Raw genomic sequence first — 21,411 nt, 5'->3', positions numbered from 1 at the left:
GATTTTTGCCGGTTATTTTCGGTGTATCTCCAATATTTCTTTCTAATCTCCGATAATTTAAAATTGCTCCTTTAACCCATAAAAAAAGTCCAAAAACACGTAAACCTATCAATTCCTTAAAATAAGACCTTATACCCAAATATAAAGTTGGTTTCATTTAATTTGAAATGTTTATTTTTATTGCACCCGCATTTTATTGATCTTTTGCCTGCCGATTTATTTCAATTACTCTCAAAATTTTTAATAGTTGTACTAGTATTTCATTAGCTAACTGAATTATTGGTTGACAAATGTACTTCAAAATATAGTTGTTATATGTACACGATTATAATTTCAGTTTTTTAGAACCTATCGAAGATGTTGAGAGAGTTTTGGACAAGTGGTAAGTCTGGTTGTATTTCTTCAGAACTCTTGATATGTGATCAGTGATGTTTTCAATATAACGGAGGACAACAATAGCAAGTGCGGGATTGCTTTCGGTTTCATTAATATCTTTAATGTGGAGATTATTAGAGAGAAGAGCAGAGGTAACGTGTTTTAATTCTGTTTTCATTGACTCGGGCTGAGATAGTTTTACGGGTCTGTAAACAAGAGAGTTGATAACCGATGATTTTTGGGCCGGATGGTGATGTGACTAACTGTGGTATCGGTCTGTATGCGTAGGTTTTCTGTAAACACAGTGACCCAATGTTAGGTCTGAATTTCTATAGATAAGGATATCACTCAATGGTAAAATGTATATTAGGGTGTATAGAGTTTAAATGTCTAAGAAAATCTACTAGGGTTTCTTGACCATGAGGCCAAATAACAAAAGTATCATCGACGTAGCGTTTCCATAATTTCGGTTTTAGATGAAAGGTGTAGAGAGCTTTCTTCTCAAAGGCTTCCATAAATATATTCTCGATGACTGGTGATAGTGGAGAACCCACAGCTGTTCCCGACGTTTTTTCAAAAATTTGTACGTACTTTTAAAAGGCGAATCTAAAAGCATTGTTGCGCCGCGAGTTTATAGACTTAGTTGTTAAAGACGTATTAATAAACAAAACACGAATTTTGATAATTAAAGGCGCGATAAGGACAAATTCTTATGTCGAGATGCGACTGTGAATGCTTGTGAAGTATTGTGCGCGTAATATTGCCGAATTTACTTTGTCACAAACAACCCGGGCGACTTAATCAATTCCCCAGACAACACAAGAAAACCCTACATAATTATTATAAACAGTTGATAGTGACATTACATATATTCAATCTAGAAACAATGCTGTTTGAGAAAACGTACATGATAGAAAAAGTTTATTGGAAATGTATTACAGGTTAATTGAACTTCTTACTCACGTTGTATAATAATTAGAGTTGTTGAAAACGTATTTTAGACATTTAAATGTCACAAAATTTTACATTTTCAATAATTTCTACTATGAAAATAAACAAAAACCTAAAATCACTAATAACAACGCAATTACAATGGCGTTTTACGGAACCGTAATTCAGGGATTTAATGGAATTTTGCAACGGTTCATGTTCCCGAGGCATAATATCCCTAAGACAAATAATACGTTTTTTTATGCCGTTGCAAAACTCATTCGCCCACAACAAACGAATCTCTTTCCACTTTTTTCCATAACATTATTTCGCCGCCGCATTTTCTAATGGAAACCAGCACGCTATTTCATTTGTTCAACCCTTTTTTTTTTCCTAACCAATTTCACTTAATTACTTAACATTCATCTAATGCATTGCGGAACATTTTAAAAATGCATTACGCGGAAAAGAAAAAATACCCATAATTCGCGCGTTGGGTGTCTCCAAGAGTCCATTAAAGGTATGCAAAAATTGCTTGAAAGGTGATTTTTCAAACCGTAATTAAACAAGGGCGGGGAAAGGGGACGAAAAACGCCAAGCGAAGCAAGAAAACCCATGCAAGGCTGAAATTAAAAAGGGACCTAAAGGAAAGCTCGATCTATTAAAAATCTTCATCGTGTGAAAGGAAAGGGGTCGCTGCCATTTCCGAGGGTCGGACAGATTGGATATACAGAGTGCTTCAACAACGCGCAATACTAATATAGCTCACATATAAAAATAGTTTTAATTATACAAGGTGAGTCAAAAATATTATCAAATTAGATAACACGACAGAGACAGATTTTTACAACTTTCTGGTTGTTATTTAAAAAACTTCTGGATTCCTCCAGTAATTGATAAATCGAACTTACTGACGTTTCACCAATCATCCTGTTAGCTGCTTCAGAGCATAACTCAAACTGGCTTAAATTCTACTCTGTACCTGCTTATATTTTGTTTGAGGAGGGCGGAGCTAAAGGACATTGTCTCGGATGACTATCTGTCTCTCCATCTTAAAATTGCTTCCATCTTGTCTCCATCTGAGTTCGATACCCTTTCAAACATGATTCATGACTAAGCTTCGTTTATCTTCTACCCAGAATCAAATTCAACGTCAACGCTAGTGAAATCATCAAACTCTTCTCAACTATTATTATGAAATGAAATTCGATTTGAAACCGCAAAAAAATCAAAACCTCTTAAATCTAATATTCCAAAGCCTGAACGCATTGCTCTAAAATCTCTAAAATCTAATCCAGACCTCGTATTCTAAAAGCAGATAAAGGTGATCATGAACACAAACGAATATCAGGAAAAGGTTCAAAATATTCGCACAGACTGATCATATCGTCAACATAAAAAATATCCTACTTCATTTTTTTTTCATATTATGTAATAGATGGGAAACATTAATTAATTAATTAATCTGCGTTATGTTCAAAGATAGTTGTAAAGTTTTTGAACTTAGTATATCTTGAATTTAAGTGTTTATTATTATTATTATTATTCGTAGATAATTCACAACATTCCATGCACATGCGGCAAAGGATACATTGGAGAAACTGGACGAAAAATCTGAACTAGGCTCATAGATCATGAAAGAACCTTAAGACTACGATAAATAAATTCTTCTACCAAACGAAAAATCTGAGAATGCGAGTAGAATGCGAGCCAATTTCGGTTAAGCTCTGAAGAAGTCAAAAGAATTATTGGCGAAACGCCAGCAAGCTGAATTCATCAACAACCGACACAGGAAGAATCTAGAAGTTTTATAAATAGTAATATGGTAGCCTACGCATGTTTCTTTGAAAAGCTTTTTGGTTCAATCTTTTTTCCCGTGTACGAATCACCTTAGCCGTACGTTTTATTGACACCCTGTATTTTTTAACTCTCGCCTTGGTCGTGAATCAATTGCTTATTTTTTTTTTAATTCCTGAAAATGTATTTAAAACGCAAATACCTAAATATTTAAACTACGTTTGTTTAGAACGATATATTCAAATAGCGCAAACTTCTTCAATGTTATCCGTTCGAATCTTAGCAAACGCTTGACATCGCGCGTCATTGAATATTACTTAGAAAAATTTCTGGCTGAAAACAACTTCCGCAAATGTCAAACGAATGCGTTCGTAATCGAATACCAGTGGAAAAGATTAATTGGGTTTGCCTACTAATTTCAAACAGGTATTCCTTGGAGAGAAGAGCAAAAAAATAATACATCAATTCTACAACATTCTCTTTTTTATTATTATTATCTAGTGTTAAATTATCTAGCTTGCCTCATAGGAGCAGCAAAATCACTCGTGTGGGATACTTGTAAGTATAGAGAAATTAGACTAGCATTTATTTATTTTATTATCTCACATCTTCTCACACTTTTTGCACTTATATTGAATAATATAACAAATATAATAAACAATTATTAATTTAAGGAGCTTTATAAACAAAAAACGTTGAGTTAGCCAAAAGATATTCTAAAAAGCGTAACTGATATTTTTCAACATCACAAACCTCACCAAGAAAAAATATCTTCTCAATGCGGTTCAACTATTTTCTTGACTGTTGATTAGCGTCAATTAATGACACTTATTTGATTGAAGCTCATCTATTCTCGTCAAAATAGATTTTCCCAAGGTATTATTTTTTTCACCTTTCCAGCGACAATTTCATAATCTTAAATCAAGGCAAATATTTTTGTAAAATTAGTTCACTGCAAGATTATTATTCATTGGTTTGCATTTATTTATGTTATGCGATATCAACTAATAAATATTTTTTCTTATCTTAGATCAAGATAATCAATTCTGAATAAATCCTAGGCTCAGGACATATGTTCATAAACTGGAAAATATTAGAAGACTAAAACCCAGGATTTGGTGGATTTTTGTTAAGATAATATTCTCATTGGGCCATATCCTATCTATATTTACCGAAGTAATGATAACCTGTGGATCAACTAATCAATATTCTTTCTTTTGATAAATAAAGATAATGATTCCTGAATAAATCTTAGACTCAAAACATATATCCTTATAATTGGAAAATAATAATAGACTAAAACCAAGGATTTGCTAGATTTTTGTAAAGATAATATCAATTTGGCCATATGCTATCCATATTAACAGAAGTAATTATTACATATAGATTAACTAACCAATATTATTTGTTATCTTAGATGAACATAGTGATTTAAAAGTGAATCTTAGTCGCAGGACTCATGTCCTTATGATTGGAATATATTAATAAACTAAAGGATTTAATAGATTTTTGTTAAAATATTAATCATAAGGCCACATCCTATTTACAGTAGCCGAAGTAATGATTACCTTTAGATCCACTAATCAATATAAGAAGGATCTTATCTTACATCAAGATAATATATTACTGACTAAAGACATATGTCACTATGATTGGAAAACAATGGACTAAAACCAAGGATTTGCTAGATTTTTGTTGAGATAATATTCATTTGGGCCATATCGTATCTATACCAACCAAAGCAGTGGTTCCCTTTAAGGTACCTAATCAATATTTTTTCTTATTTTAGATCAATATAATAGATTAGATAGATTAACACCAAGAACTTATCCAAAGACATGGCGGCATTGGTTTATAGGCGTTTTACTTTACGTTGAGATATTCGTTGTATCTGCGAACAACCAATTAAAATGTTTTTAAGTAAAAGCTGCCAATTATTGGAGCAATACTGTAGCATTGTCTTAGATTAGTCAAACTTTTATCTAGAGTGATTGATCATCGATGATTTTTGTCAGTATTCCAAAATTTTTTTGGGGGAATTATTATGCCTAAAACAGGTATATTAATTATCTTACCAAAATAAAATATTATTTAAACGATTTAATTTTATTATATTAGCGAGACCAAAATAGAATATTTTGCTTTTTATCGCTCCACATTTGAATGAAATAAATTACAGACAGAACCTACTCACCTTAAATTATCTTTTGATATCTATTACAGGTTTCCGTTGAAAACGATTCCGCATTGCGGTGCCCCAGGAAAACACCTGTAATAAAACAATTCAAATTCAAAAATCGTATATCATTTATATTTACCGGACCTACATTATCAATCAGAAGTTCATTTTTAACCTGCACCGGGTATCGAGCTATTTTTCAATCTTATCTTTGCAAAAGTAACACGTCTAAATTATTTTTTTCCGTGAGAAAATCCAATTAGCCACTTTTTAAATGCACATATTAGATTTAACAGTGAAAAAAATTAAGCGAACATTGTACCAATTATCTTTGTTTCCAATCGCTTTTCTAATTTTAATGGCCTTCATCGTTTCGCTACGAATTTAAGCTAATTTAAAATCGATGGATACGTTTATAATAACTTTCCGAGTTGTGTGTGTGCGGAACTTACGAAGCACGCAATCCGTTTCCAGCTTAAAGGAAACACTTTTCCGCGCCGTTTTTGGTTTTGGTTTTTGGTGATTCTCGACGAAAGTTTAATCTCTTGTTTAACAACGCGAAATGTTAATCAAACATCGAAGCAAATATCCATTTTGGTTCCAGCACGTAATTTCCCACGAAATGACCTTTACTACTGGAATAATACAGGGTGCCTCTAAAAAATATGGATGGCAAAATATTACGACCTAACCCGGATGATTTCTGATATACAGAGTGTCAAAAGCTCAATTTTACGACAAAGGTTCTTATTCTCCATATCTAAAAAGGTAAAGTTTAAAATTTTTACTCAATCTCAAGTAAAAATAAAACCAAACGGCTTTTAAAGTCCACTCCTGCCAGATATACGTCTTTTAGCTAAAAGACATTGGGGAATATCAAATTCACTGTGTCGCCAAAGAGTTTTTACAAAAATTATTTACAAAAACAACAACTTTTGACACTGTATGTCGGATTAAAAAACAAATAAATTTTCTGTATATGTCAATAATTATTACATGTAGTGGTTAACAGGCACGGAATTGGGAGCTAATATCAGCAGGCTTCGAGAAGTATTACTTTTGACCAAAATAATCAAAATCATTTTAAGTATCTGATAAAACACAATAGTTAACATTTCCATAAAACATACTTCGGTATCTCAGTTCTTGGTTCAAAGATTTATTTAATTTTTATAAACAGGGCAAAATCAATGTATCTTAGTGGTAAAATGGTAATGTAATTCAATACTCACTAAATTCGTTTTATATTAATTTTATTTGTTTATTATAAATAAAGTCCAATTTGAAACAAGCTTTTGCAATTTTACTAGAAAGCTCAAAATAACGCGGCACTTTTTAGAGACAAATATGAAGGATATATTTTTCGCCTTATTCATATTGTCGCTTAAAACGGAAACACGTTCATTATTCATTAAAGTCGACAACATTCCACGGAAATATCTTGCAAACTAACCAAAACTAGAGACGCGGGCGTAACAGGTTACTGAGACGAAGACTTCTATTCAAAACTACCGTTTTCTTTGATACGGCGCGCATACATAGGAAAATATTCAATGTGTACTGACTGGAAAGTGAGCAGCTTAATTCAAAAACATCAACGGTTCAGAAATGGCAACGAGCATTTATTCAATATATGTGGTTAATATCCGCAAAGGTGACTGCACTTTTTGTATGTAGGTTTATCTGAAGCACCTTCTGCGACCTAAAACCCCAAATAAAAATGCATTTTGAAATTCAATCCAAAAAACAATTTTCGGATTGAATAAATAAACACGGGCTATTTCACAGTACAAAATAAATGCACGAACAGAAAAGCGAAATTGTTTAAAAATAGAAAGGCTGTAAAACAACACAGATATTTCCTTTAACGGTTTTTTTAACAATGGCCACAAAAAATTGGGAACGCCCTCTATAAGCTTAAATTCCAATCCGGACAAGATTATAAATTTGAAAAGCTAAAACTTTAAGCGATTATTTTTGTTTACGCCCGCAAACAAATTATATTTTTACGGATATTCGGATTAAGCTTAAATAGAATGTTAAACAGTTTTTTATAAAAACCATAACTCTATTAATTGTTATTAACAAAGGAGAAGTGAACATATGCAGCTAATGGAATTTAATCTGCACGGGAAAAATTACAATTTATTTTAATTTATGAGAAATTCTAGCGGATTAAAAATGAATTCGCATTTTTAATTCCCATAAAAAGATTGAGTCGAACGGCAGCAATTAAAACTTTAAGAACATACAATAGTTTTGCGAATAAAACAAACGAATTAGTGAAAGACGAAGTTTAATGATATCCCGTAAGGTACCGAATTATAAAAGGATTTTAAAGACTATCTCCCAAACGCTTTTCTTAAATTGACGCAGTTAGAAGAAATTAATTTGCATCACTTAAAATCGGTTCCGGTGCTAGTTTCCCAAGTAAAACTGTTTAATTTAGTAGTGGTTGGTTTTGACAAAAATTTAACAGCAGTCTGAAAACGGTAACTCACCATTTTGGCAAATTTCGTTGAAAAAGAAAAAGCAGGAGTATCAGTGACCACAGAACACGGATAACCGCCATGGCCCCAATACAACGACTGGCTGGAATTTTTTTTTAACAAATTATATATCTTGAAACCAAACAATGGAGAATATACTCAAAGGAAAGTAAGAGAAAATGTCTCAGCAGCGAATCGAATGAATGAAATTTCTATTGCAATTAAAATATGCACTTTTATTTAAAAATTGAAAACAATATTGTACAAAGGTAATTATAATAGTCAAAGTGTAGTTTGCACCTGTTTCCCAATGCCGAGACGAAAAATAAAACCCTAAATATAGCAAAACGGAAAAAAGTTCCTTCGCACTGAAGAATCAATCATGCTGCTCTCAGGGTGTTGACAGCAACACCGGTTTTACACAGAGAAAAATACGACTGACTTAATGACATGCAAAAAATATCCGTGAACAATATGACACGTGATTATGAACGATCCTTTGTACCCTGCGCTATAAAAAAATACTAAAGAAGGAGAAAACACAACATATCACAAGCAATTTAAAGAAAAGTCTAAAATTTTGCTCAGCATACACTTAATATACGTTTATCTAGGAAACTAAAAAGCTAAAATGCTTAGACTTTGTTCTGGGATTTGATGCAAACCCTAAATTCCCATTATCCTTCTCTTAAGGATTAAGGTTTAGTGCGTTAGATGGAGAAGTCCTGGTTATATTAATTAAAACTGCAGCAAATCTTCTGCTAAATTTGTAGCTACCCTACCTTTTGCATGCTTGCAAATATAACATAATAATAATACGTTTAACAAAACTAGAAATTAATACATATCGAAAATTAATTTGGTAAATAAGAAAAGTCATGGTTGTGCACTTACTAAACATACTAGTTTTTCAAAGAAACTTCCACAGGCTATAGTAATACTTTTCTTAAAACTTCAGGAACAGTTTCAATCAAGCTCTGAAGAAGCCAACAGGATGATTGGCGAAACGTTAACTAGTTCGAGCCAACAAAAACCGACGCAATAGGAATCCAGAAGTTTTATAAAAACCTAACAATAATTCTAATTAAAGTTAATTGCATTATCCCTATGTTCCCTATGATAATTTTCTATTCTCTGTTTCAGCTTAATTTTTCCTTTACAAACATTTTTTACTAGTTGTAAATAATAAAACTGCCGAATATCCAATACTTTCTGTCTCTTGGAAAATTAAGTCTGTTGTACAGTTTCTTCTTTTACCATATATTATTTCCAAGAACCATTTTTGCGTATTACTCAGAGCCTTTAAATGTGAGTAAACTATTCCACCCCATCCTAAAATCCCATACTGTAGATGATAGACATAAAGCAGTTGATATCTTTCTAGACATTCTTCAAGATATCTAAATTTAGGCAGCAATCCCCGCATTTATTCTAAGCCATTTTTTATTTATAAATCCCCTTTCATATGGTAAGTATTTAATATGATCTATTTCGGGAATTTTTTTGGTATTGTTTATATTTAAAAATACCAAATTTTGTCTTTTTATAGGTTGTTGTGTTTTTATAATTCAGAGCTAATTTAAATTTTATGATTTTGAAATCTTTTACTCGTTACTCGTTATTTTACCAACATTTTTGAATTCTAACGAGTCACAAGTAAATGACATAATACTGCGTTGACTCTTGTCAAAAGCATCTGTTAGGTTTGAAGCGAAATTTAATATCCTGTGTTGACTTTCCTTCTCCAAAGGAGTATTGAGCGTCTGATCATTAATAATTATCATTAAAATCGACATTGTGTTTTGAAATTTTTGATTTTACGATCTCGAAGAAGATCAGTGTGTGGACTGACACCGACTTGTCTGGTTTTCTTTGGAGATGCCATTAGGCGCATACTTTTGAATATAAAATTTTAATTGAATTGACTGTGATTAAAGCATTAACGCAATGCGCCAAAACTAAAAATCTGCGATCGCAATGGCCGCCAATCGGCCTGTGACGCTTGTTAAAAAGGCGAAGCAATAAAAGAACATATAGAAAACAATTACCAAACGAATTGAGGAAACGCTTCTGCGAGGTATAAAGCCAATAACTCCTATCAATTAAATTTTTTTATAGCTATTAAACGTGTTGTACGTCTGATGCTCCTAGAATTTCTTTCAAAACGTAAGCGACATGAAAAATATAGTTATTTTAGATTTCACCGGCGACAAATAGGCTGTCAAAAAAGCCAATTGTCTCTTAAACTACCTACAATCTTTTTAATTAGAGAAATGAAATACCCTGTTGCCAATATATTGTCGAACAAATTCCCAGGTACGGGTACAGTCCGTTGAACCAAGAAAATTTCTAAAAAGTGCGACGAGCGTTTTTAAATTTCCTCCCAAAAGATCAACGACCAGTTTTAAGACAAGTGTATCAAATCGCTGCCACGGACGCTATGTTTATAACTTCTAACAACATTTATCAAATGTTATTAATTCTCGATTACCGCCGACGTTAATAAAAATTATGTTGTTCAATTATATCGGATGCTTACGGTTAATTTTGGTTAGTTACGGCAAAGTAAATGTATCATCGTCTAAAATTGAATTTTGATTCAACCTGCGATAGTGTTGGCTGCACAATATCTCTAAAATAATGTTCGCAGTCCGGTCGGTATAAAGATAACGGTTCAACTAGATTGCCACGTTTTGTTAACAGGGAATTAATTATTGCTATCGCGGAGTAACAGTTGGTGACTAGCCAACCAAAAGCAGTTTCTGATATCAGATATTAGACTAAAACGATAAAGGAGGAAATTCCTTGTACTCCGAGCCATTTAAAGGGCTTTAATGGCGAACGCTTTCCGACGCCATATTGCAAGGATTTTAGGGTGACAATTCACACACACACACACACAACACATTATATTCAACAAAAAGTCGGTCTTCGTACGAGTAAACCTGGAAATAAATTATCGCCTTTTCCCTTGTCAGTATGACGAGGAAAAGAGAGAGAAAGACAGAGAGTGAGAGGGGCAGATTTGTATGGCATTATATCTGCAGATTAGGGGTGGAGATGCCGAACAATCGCATAGATTTTATCTACGTTATTTATTTTTCTAGTTATGGCCTTATTTCCGGAAAATTATTAACATTTTTATGATCTCGGGAAAGACGAAAAGGGCCGCGGAGTATTCGACGAGGGAAAGTTGCAAATATGGCTCCAGACAGAAAAAAGAGTTACTCATTTGCGCATGCGTTATAACCAAATTATCCTCGCTTTGATGTTCGATAGATCCCTCGCTATATATGATAAATCGGATGCCGCTGCAGACGACAAAAACAGTGTGTTTGAAAGAGGCCGAAGGCCGAAGGCCCATTTCCCAATATTTACGTAAATATTTTCCTAGAATTTCTCGTATTTTTGCTGAAATATTTTCCTCTCCAGGGAAACATGTTAAAACAACACCACCTCCGGTTAATAAACAATTCAGAGAAAAATAAGGACAAACGAAACAGAAATTACTACGTAATAATAATAGGGATAAATTCTTTAATTTTCAAAAATTCAACCTGCATTTATAAACACTGAAAAATATGTTATTTTTTATTTCATTATTAATATTGGTCACAGAATAATTGGGAATATTCCGGTAACACATTTGCATTCTTGGCAACCTCAAAACCCAAGAATAACAAACAAGGAGAAGCATCAAAATTTCTTTGTTAAAGGATATTTGGTGACTGGCCCAATAAAAATACATACCTCTATTTTCGAAACCCCTAAAAATTAAAAAAAATTTGGTGTATTTACTAAACAAAACTCAATATTTTAAAATGTGTTTTGGGCATGTTATGCCCAAAAACAAAAGATAAATATTCAAACATTTTATTCGCTATAGAAGAAAATACAGATGGGTTTAATCTAATACATTGATTCAGACGATTTTCAAATTTTGTATTCAAAATTAACAAAAAATACAGTTTTCCAAAAATGTCGTATTTTTTCCAAACTTTCTATTTGTCAATATTGCCAAAACAAATACTAATTTATTTTATTTATAGGGAATAGAAGCTACTGAATCTTTAATTTCTTTATAGTGTTAAATCTTTTTCAACAGAGGTAGCATACGGAAATGTTTTTGTTTTTTTCATGGTTCGTAGATGCAATTTACCACAACAGATATATTTGTTCGTTTAAGGGAAAAATGGTGTCCGTAAAACAAAAAGACTGGCGATTTTTGGGATAACGACACGTATACAATGGTTTATCTCCAAAAAAATATCACGCGGTCGAATTAAAAATCGAAAAGGCACTAACGTCTTTCATCCGTCGAACGATTTTGAATAACGAGATGCGAAAAAGAAAAAGAATCGACTTGTATTGATATGAATTCGAATACAAAAGGACAAGGATCAACTATGGTGACAGTGGAGACTCTGTTTGATGTACAATTGTTTTACATTGCGGTGAATGTAAATTATTCGTACATAAAAAGGAACCAAGGCAGGGCGTATTATACGGTGGCGTTATTTAAAATGTGACACATGTATGGAAAAAAATCGCAAATCGCCATACGAGATAGTCAATCCGGCGGAGGAATAATATCGGACTGACTGTCCATACGAAAATACAGAACTGCAGAATCTCGTTTATGTTCAGAGATGGAAAGCAGATTAAATTAGCCAGCACGAGAAGAATTTCATGTTGAATGCAAATAATCGGTTGACGTTTAAAAAGATTGCCAAGTTTTTTTTTAAGTATGGTCAACGATTAAAGTGGCATAACAGCGAATATGATCTGATCGCGCTAGCCGATGGCTTCGTATACAATTTACGCGCAGGTTAAATATGTCAAAGGTGGCAAAAGTATACTTTCAAAGGTTTAAAGTGATTTTGCATAATTTATTTAACGTCCCCGTTTGGGGCGAAAATACGTATGACAAAGAGAAACTGATAGACATTATTTTTAAGATTTTAGAATCGCGTAATTCAATTGTTAAATTTTAAATACTTTTTTTTAGAAATAATCTTATAATGCAAAAAGCTAACATGGAAACCGTTTTAAAGTTGCAAAAAATGTGATGCTTTTTCGTTAAATGGTTTTTGCTCAATCTCTTAAGGGAGAGTGGTGGGAGTATTCGAACATTTCCTGAAATATGCCAATAACGTCCACATGGTTGAACGCCACCAACGAGCGCAAATATCCTGAGTCTATCCGAATGGTGTCCATTGAATTGGGCATATTTTTCCAATGGAAAAAAGTAGTAAATACTAACGACAAAATATTAATATCCACTTTTAAAAATAACATTTTAAGAGCCCGATTTCTAATTGGAAGCTTATTTTTAGACAACTATCAAAATAGATAGCGTTCACTTCGTCGAAACCGAAATCATCGAAAGGCAATTTGGACTGGCACGGTTGAATAACGAGTTTTTTGGGGTTGGCAAAATGAACCATCGGTGCAGAAATTTTATAATCGTACAAACACGATGCATGCCCGGCCCTAAGCAATCGACGAATCCGTTTCGAAAAGTGTTAATATACAATTACGCTTAAAAAAAGAGCAAAAATGCGGGTTTTCATTTTTAATCTAGCATGCAGAGCTTTAATATATAGCCAACGTTGCGAAAATTTGGTAATAAAAAAAACAAGTTACTACAATACAATAAAAAAATTATCAGAAAACAGCGTATATATAAAATACGAGATTAAAATACAATCCTGAACTAAAGAAAATCAATACATAGAAAACCTGGAAAATATGAACAGAAATTAGTCCAAAATTGAATTCGAAAAATAAAAAAAAAAGTTTAAGTAGAATAAAAAGTATACTAAACTATACCCAACTAACCTATGGTTTAAGTGTTGCTATTAAGGTTATTTGTCTGAAAATAATAAAGCTATTTTCTTTTTTAACTTTTTTTTTGAAGGAATGAATAAATGAGGCAGTTATATGTTTATTGATATTATTTACGCACATTGCGATTATAGCTTAAACTTACGTTTTTTAAATGCATATGAAAGCAAACATTAAGGGGTAATAGCGATTATTATTATTATTATTAAAATAAATAAAGGTAGCTAATAAATAAATTGACAGATTATTTCTCGGGATAAAAAAAACGAAAATTAAATGGATATAATTAGTAAACGTTGCATCGTTCAGTGCGTAGTTGGAAAACTTTGTTTTGAAGCTTCAATTTAAAGTTCCGAATATGTAGCATTGTTTAAAATTGTTTAATTAAGTTTAACAAGAATAATTATATTAAACGTTGCGTATGTACAATGGAAAAGAAGCAAAATATCTTTGGTTCACATCAAGGTAGACCGAGAGGTAGACAATTAAAATCAACGTTCCCCGAAAGAATGTGACTGAATCGTACGATCAAAAAATTAGTGGCGGGAGAAGGGAACGGGGGGAGGGATGGGGCACCATAAAGTCCTTTTGCCGTCTCTGTGGTTCGTTGCCGACGCTGAAAACATCCGTCATTATCATGAGCCAATTTCTTTGCTTTTTTTTTGACGGTTCCTATTCAGACAGCATTAAGTCAAATCGAGATAAGATCGTCGATAAAAGAAAGCCAAACTATTGTAGTCGCTCCAGCGATAATTTTTGAAGCCGCGAATAAACTTAACGGGAATAGGGAAGTGCTTGCTATATGACGGGCGTCAGTTTTAGACCAATTTTCCATTTAAAACGAAACAATAAGGAAAAAATCTCCAACAAAAGATTTGTGTGGGAAAAATCAATGTTAATTATCCCTGAAACATGCAAGCGCACTATAGAAAAGTACTAAGCAAAACTGTTTTAAGCAAAAAGCTGTTACGCTGTACATTCGCATTAGGTTTTTCTTTGAATAAAACTTCTCCCTTAAATGGTGGAAATCTGGTAAACATTATGTTAAGAAAGACTGAGATAGCAGTTTGAAATTATATCAAAATTAAAGGTAAGTCCTACTAAACTGTATTTTAATGTTTTATGCTTCCAGGGTTCAGAGGTGAACTTCTTAAATAGATAAAAAAACAGGTACGCCCATTTACTCTACCACTTATAAATTTACCGTTAATAACCCTCTTCCGATTAATTATACAGTGAAATCCTGACATTCCACACTGCCAGACAATTCGAGTATTTTGGAGAATGACAGTTGCGACGTAATCTAAATATAGAAAACGGGTTTTGCAAATTTAATATACATACATCGGATGCATTAAAATGCAAGCTAAATATTTAACGTGCCGGACGTTGTTGTGCCGAAACTAAATCAAAACCTAATTTTGGTCTAGTCCTATTTAATGTTGCATCGAAATTCGATCTAAATACGCACCCAGCATGAGTTTCTTGGGGTCGACTTGTCACCCTCGGGCGTAATTTAAACGAACAATGCCATATTTTACATATTTAATTTGAAGTTAAAATTATTGTAAACGTCACAAAAAAGGAGTGAAATTAAATATTTATATAAATTAATTTATTTCGATATAATTTGGGAGAAATTCCAAAATTTGCTTATAATCCCCAAGCGCAATTTCACAATTATTTTCGCCCCCCCACCTAAACAAATCCCCAAACACAATAAAATAGGTCGACTTCCATAATAATAAATCGGTAAATACATTGCTTGTAATTATCCACGACCAATACAATTTTCGGCTTTATTTATTGAATAATATTAATTTTATATATATAAACATACACACAATGCAGTATTTAGTAGCTTATAAAAACACTAATTTCATTTTGGTCGATGGCAACTTGAAACTGGAAAACGTTCAAACCAGCGATAAAATGTTTATCGATGATTTTATAACTCCATAAATTTCACTATTATTTTCGCCGCACAATTTGAAAATTAATATTTCCAATCCGTATTGCAAATGCGCAAAAAATTTGAATCCATACAGTCTCCAATTACTAATTTATACGACACTGAAAGATTGACTTTTCCCACTTAAACCAAAAAATAATTAAAATTATAAAAAATCTTAAAAACAATAAATTGATTTTTAAGCAGGGTTTTTCCTATTTTCATCACCGTTAAATGCAAATGAAAAAAAAAAAAATGAAAATACGCTTTTACAACAAAAATTATTTAATAATTAACAATTTTATGACACGCGAAATTCTATTTAAGAAATTAATATACAAAAAACTTAAGCGTTCTTGAAACATTTAAAGCCAGTTTTCCCTGTTTTTCTTCACATTTCGAAAAAAAAATTAAAATACGTTTTCACATAAAAAAATTATTTAATAACTAATTATTTTACGGCACACACAACGTTAATACAAAGAATCATACCCAAAAAACTTAAGCATTCTAGAAATATTTTTTAAACCCAGTTCCCTATATGTTCGTTTATTAATTTTAAAATACGTTTGTACACGAAAAAGTATTTAATAACTAATAATTTTATAGCACACAAAAAGTTAGAAAAGAAAATCATGTTCAAAAAACTTTTTTAAAACATTTTTTAAATTCAGCATTTTTTTGTTTTTATTACTAATACATTTACGTTTTTACACAATGAAAAAATTACTGATTATATGGCACACAAAATTTTATTACAGAAATTGACATACTTAAATGATAGCATTAACCGTTCTAGAAACGTTTTTCATACCACAAAATAATTAAGATTATAAAAATCTTTAAAAATAATACATTGATTTGTAAGCCGGGTTTTCCCTATTTTCATCACAGTTAAACGCTTTGAAAAAAAAAATGAAAATGCGCTTTTACAACAAAAAGTATTTAATAATTCACAATTTTATGGCACGCGAAATTCTATTTAAGAAAATAATATACCAAAAACTTAAGCGTTCTTGAAAAATTTAAAGCCAGTTTTCCCTGTTTTATTCACATTTGGAACAAAAAAAATTAAAATACTTAAGCATTCTAGAAACATTTTTAAAAGCTAGTTCCCTATGTGTTTATTTATTTATTTTGTACACGAAAAAAGTATTTAATACCTAATAATTTTATGGCAAAAAGTTAGGAAAGAAAATCATGTTCCAAAAACTTTTTTAAAACATTTTTAAGGCCAGCGTTTCCTTGTTTTTATTACTATCACATTTACGTTTTTACACAAAGAAAAAATTACTGATTTTATGGCACACAAAATTTTATTACTGAAATTGACATACTTCAATGATAGCACTAACCGTTCTAGAAACGTCTTTAATTGATCGGTGAATTTTTACGAAAAGCAATTGGTGCGAAATAAAATCGGTTTCCTGTTTTTTTTTCCTCGTTGTCTACGTTAGGGTTGTCTTAACGAATCTGGCAACCTTTTGACTTTCCGAGATTCGGAAAGGTTAATTACCTGAGCTGAGGGAAGATTTGAACGGTTTGGGAAAGATTAGGTGGGATTAATTTGAAGGGTCAACCGCCACTATCACGAAATTGAGCAAACCCGATTGTCAAGCATTCGGGTTAATTCCGCTTAAGAAATGATTTCTTATCAGCCACTTCCTTAAATCTATTTTTCAGAAGACCAGCGAATTCTCTTCCCCCTATAAATCGCACTTTATATGAAACGCTTCTTGTAAAATAACAATTTTAACTTCATTTCTAAGCTATTTCGATATTAGAGATAACAAGCTATTTTCAATATTTTGATTACGCTTATGCACCAGGTACCATTTCCAATTAGTTTCGAGCAAAATTATAAGCGTTTAGAGAGATATTGACAAACCTCAAAACTTCTTTGCATTGTTTAAAAAATTGAAAATAACGTCATAACACAGGCAGGGAATGATCAATTCGTCATAATTAACAAAGTTTGAGAATTAAAATGTACGAAACTAACAATGTATTATTCAAAATCGTCGAGGTATGCAAATTTTTGTAAAATCAGTGTAAGAAAATATTGAAATAGTTAAAAAAGCAAATAAAATATTGAAACTTCAGAAAGAATTTGAACCAATATGGGAAATTGTTATAAGTGAAATTCGTTCTAAAATAACCGTTTTGCTAGGGAATCGAGTTAAACAGAAACACAATAACAAAAAATACGAGGGCAAAATTCCGAAATACAAATCCGTAACTGATCAAAAGGCGCGAAGCACTTTCAACGGGTTTCGTGTTACCCGAAAATGTTTAAAAAATTAAAGGGATCCGACCATACGGAGAGGGTCCGATGAAGGATCGATACGATTCCCGAGGAACTCTTTAACGGAAATGTGATTGGGCCGATACGAGAACGCACACACTGTGGCAAAAAATGGCTAATGAAGAAATCCTATTAAAATCTGTTTTCCGTATATATGTTTTCGTGCGATCGACAACCCCGGGTGGTCGGGAAAGCTCTCTTTGGGAAAACCTTTGATTTTATTTCGCCCCTATTCCCCTTCACTTAACAGGGCGAGGGCCTATTACGAAAATTATTACCTTGGCAACAATAGTCCGTCCGTTTGATACTCTTAAAACTTTTTAGCAATCTGTGATGGCATTTTCAGAGGAACATTAACAAAATGAACTTCTATGTTTAAAATTTGTTTTTTTCGAACTATTTTTTGTAACAAATAGTTTTTTAAATCTATTGATCAAAAACTAACTGGAAATAACCAACAATGGACCCCCTATTTGTAAAAGAAATCTTGATACCCGGTGAAAAACAAAAAGAAATGAAATCGAAAATAATAAAAGGACTTTATCTAATAAATTGTAATATGAATATCCAAACTGATGGGCATGATATTTTGCATACAGTATTTAACACGAAATCAAAACAAAAATATTTATTTCAACAAAATAGTGCCTCAAAGCAGAAAACAAGGTTAATTTTTCAAAGAGACTTCCGCAGACTACTGTAATACTTTTTATAAAACTTCTGGATTCCTCCTGCATAGGTTTTTGTTAAGTCTAACTAGCTAACGTTTCGCCAATCATCCTGTTGGCTTCTTCAGAGCTTGTCTGAAACTGACTCGCATATTACTCTGTACTTGCTTTTATATTGTCTAAGGGGGGCGGAGCTAAATGAGGGGTATAAACACCGTCTCGGATTCCCATATGGGTGACAGCTAAAGACCTGAGTCGCGGTTAAGGTTATTAGGTTGCTGATAGATTTCTATAGACTCTAGGATTTTTCATTGGTAGAAGAATTGATTACATGAAAGAATTTTAGTTTTATCCCTCAAACCCCTCAAACAATATAAAAGCAGGTACAGAATAAAATGCGAGCCAGTTTCAGTCAAGCTCTGAAGAAGCCAATAGGATCAAAAACCGATGCAGGAGGAATCCAGAAGTTTTATAAAAAAGAAACAAGGTTAAATAAAAATTAATGAAAGAATGAGAAGACTGAATGATATTTCCAGATCAACCGTTACATTACACGCTCTCCTCGTTAGTGGATATGTGATCATAGATCTTTTTGCTAGTGACATTTTCCCCATATTATAGTCAACATTGAAAAATAGGGTTGATGTGCGCAAATTCGATGTGCTTCAATAAACTGCCTCTGTGTTTGGTTCCACAATATGTATTACAATATTATTTCATAATTAATATTTTTGAAAAAGCGGTTTCAAAACTATATTTTTACATTGAAGATTGTGTACAAAACAAATTTGATGATGTGCAAAAACGAAAAGCTATGAGACCATTTCTCTTAAGTTAAAAGGAGTATTAAATAAAAAAATCACAAACCAAAATAAGAAGCAATTTCAAACTTCCGGCGATTATGTTTCGCCCAGAATACGTTTATAATTTAAAGAAAAATTAAAACTGACACGTTCAAATTTTAACCCCGACAATTTCCCCCTAGCGTTTACATCTCTGCCACAAAATTCAACAATTTCTTGTTCCACATTTATTATTTATGGCGATCCGGATACAGGATGGAAACATTTTAAATATTTAATAATTCTTCCGGTGGCGCTTTAAAAAATGTTTACGACTGTTCGCGCAAAAAGTTTTTCACACGAATACCGATGCCGCATAGGAGAAAATGTCCGTCCTACAGTACAAGCCCGATTATGCGAGCTACAAATCGCATCGCTCATTTAAAACCATTCAAAAAAATGACCAAGACTTGGATAAAATAAAACATAGACTCATATCACAATTAAAGTAATGTTGCTGTGTTTCACAAAAATACAAAAAAAAAATAGGTAATGGCCATTATTATGATTATGTACAAGTGTACCCAATTCCTAGACATAAATAGTTAATTTGCTTTGTCATAACCGATAGTCTATTTCTGATCACTATAAATAGGCACTTCCATAATTTCTAGATAGTTTTGGGATCTCCCTCCACCACTGCACTGCTGTTACATTTTTGATTACATCATCCGAAAACATGATGTTGTGAAAAGGGTCCGACCTGACTTCGAACTTAATTCGTAATGAAAGCAATTCTATCTGTGGCTACTAAATTATTGGGAAGCAATATAAATGATCTTTGTTTATTGTAATACCTAATATACAGTTGATTGAATCAAAAAAATAAGTCAAGAAATGCGTATTGTCGACACGCACGGTTTTGAACTTTTAAAATGATAATCAATTTATTTATATTTCTGAAACGAAAAAATATATCATGTTTCACAACGTAGCCGCGATTCAAGATTTTCAAAAAAAAAAGGTAAAGTCTGTTCATAGATATAAGAAAGTGACTAACTGATACGAATTAAGGAAAGACCCGGGCAAACTGTAAGAATGAAATATGACCGAACAGGTCCGTACTTTGCTTAGAACTTAATTATTTGGGGTTTTGTTAGGAAAGATACTAAACAATATTTATTTATTTATTTATGTATTTATGTTTAAATCTAAAATAAAATTACAAATTATTTTTATTACCTACTTAAATTACTTAAAATTATTCACATAATATATCAGTATCACTATCGCTATGATCGCCTGCTCTAATTATTATTTGTTCTATATTATTTGCATTATGGATATACGATTGTTCTGCTTTTTCTATATGTTTAACAGAATTTGCGCGACTTTGTGGAGGGATGTTAAAAACTTCAGTTTCTATAAGTTTGAGGACCTTGGAGTTAACACGGGGAAAAACATTGTTACAACGAATGGCAGATTTCAGTTGGCGCCAAACATGTTCAATGGGATTAAATATACAGTGGTAAGGTGGAAGCCTCAAAACTGTATGCCCTAGATTTTTTGCATAATTATCGCAGACGTATTCCTTTTGTAGGTTCAAGCTTTGTAGAACCTCAATGAATTAACTGCTTTTTGGATTGTTGTTTTTGTGTCTCATGAGGAAGAGCTTTTAGTCAACTGTCTATTGTGATAACTTGCATTGTCCATTACAATGACGCTATTAGGAGGAGTGTTTCGGACTAGTTTGTTTTTAAACCAACTTTCAAATAAATCAGCGGCGGTGTCTTCATGGTAATCCAGACAAGAATCTTTAATATTTTTCGCAGACAGAAAAAGTCCATTTGGAATCCAACCATCTTTAGAGCCAGCATGCAAAATAGTAATTCTTTTACCTATTTTTCATGGCGCGTATCATAAGTGTCGAATCCTATTTTTTTTCTAGATATTCCAGTACCCATTTCCGAATTTTAAAAGATTCCATTAAAACTTGCCTTTTGTCAATTTTTTAAAATCTAAACCCCATGTGTTGAATACACTTCCATAAGGTAGTTCTGCCACATTTAACACCGATTTCATCTTTTT

The 21,411-nt window shown here is 32.3% G+C and overlaps 1 protein-coding gene across 6 annotated transcripts in view; it reads right to left on the bottom strand.

The window, feature by feature from the left end:
- The window catches only part of LOC132695834 (latrophilin Cirl), a 129,573-nt gene that overhangs the window by 85,396 nt on the left and 22,766 nt on the right, over positions 1-21,411 (bottom strand). For all 6 annotated transcript variants that reach the window (XR_009617893.1, XM_060660346.1, XM_060660347.1 and 3 more), the window contains exon 3: positions 5,297-5,371. The gene's annotated coding sequence lies outside the window, so the exon portion shown is untranslated. The remainder of the gene's footprint in view (positions 1-5,296; positions 5,372-21,411) is intronic.

The sequence above is a fragment of the Cylas formicarius genome, unplaced genomic scaffold (genome assembly GCF_029955315.1).
Source record: "Cylas formicarius isolate icCylForm1 unplaced genomic scaffold, icCylForm1.1 PGA_scaffold_12__32_contigs__length_19106922, whole genome shotgun sequence".
Lineage (NCBI taxonomy): Eukaryota > Metazoa > Arthropoda > Insecta > Coleoptera > Brentidae > Cylas > Cylas formicarius.
Note: the sequence above shows the minus strand (reverse complement) of the source record. Positions and strands in the feature narration are given on the sequence as shown.